Source organism: Penaeus monodon, chromosome 34, assembly GCF_015228065.2.
Source record: "Penaeus monodon isolate SGIC_2016 chromosome 34, NSTDA_Pmon_1, whole genome shotgun sequence".
Lineage (NCBI taxonomy): Eukaryota > Metazoa > Arthropoda > Malacostraca > Decapoda > Penaeidae > Penaeus > Penaeus monodon.
Window position 1 is genome coordinate 34863938 of NC_051419.1, and position 826 is coordinate 34864763.

The following is an 826-nucleotide window of genomic DNA, read 5'->3' on the forward strand; positions in this document are numbered from 1 at the left end:
TAAACTGGTAGCAAAGTATTCTTAACTAAAAAGCAACATTCTACATTTTGCTCCTGTGTGTTTCATGAAGGAAATGGAATACTGATGGAAATAAAAAGATGCCCCACAACAAGGCATATCTTGACTTTACTTGCAACAGTTTTGGAGAACAAACCAATAAAGCAATGATAAACAATGTAAAAATAACAAACAAAAATAATTAGGCATTTATAAGAACACAGTAATGGTAGGCCGACAACTGCTTATAAAATTGTGATGACCATTACATTTTATACTCTTGCCGAGTCAATCTGTATGTTGCATATGCTCTTGCAAGACTTGAGCTTTGTAGCCCTCCTAAATTCAGTATTTGGAGATATGTCAATCCTTTATCTTCACAGAAAAATTGGCCTTGATATTAATAAAAACTTTGCAGTAGTTCAAGCTGCTATTTTCAAATCAGATAGGTATATACTCATAATCCAAGGACATATCAACCATATTATTCAGGCTTTCAAAATGACATTTGCACTCTTAAAAATATGAAGAAATAAAACATATATATATCTACCTCATACAATGAGTAAGTTATCAAGACAAATTAGAAGACCAGTACAAGGATTTAGAATGTGAAAACTTTAAACTTCAAAGACGCATATAATACATGATATTACTGCCCAATTTTCTATTACACAAGGGTCACTCACCTGTCAAAAGTATTTCTAAATTATCTTAAGATAAAACCATGTTTAAATACAGATTAATAAACTAAACCATCTCGAGATCGGTTCAATAAATACAACCTATCTACCTACCAATAATTGAAAATATGAAAATACGACTTGGC

General features: G+C 31.2%; 1 protein-coding gene across 1 annotated transcript in view; it reads right to left on the reverse strand.

Moving 5' to 3' along the window:
- The window catches only part of LOC119594788 (mucin-7-like), a 5832-nt gene that overhangs the window by 4096 nt on the left and 910 nt on the right, over window positions 1-826 (reverse strand). The window lies entirely within an intron of this gene.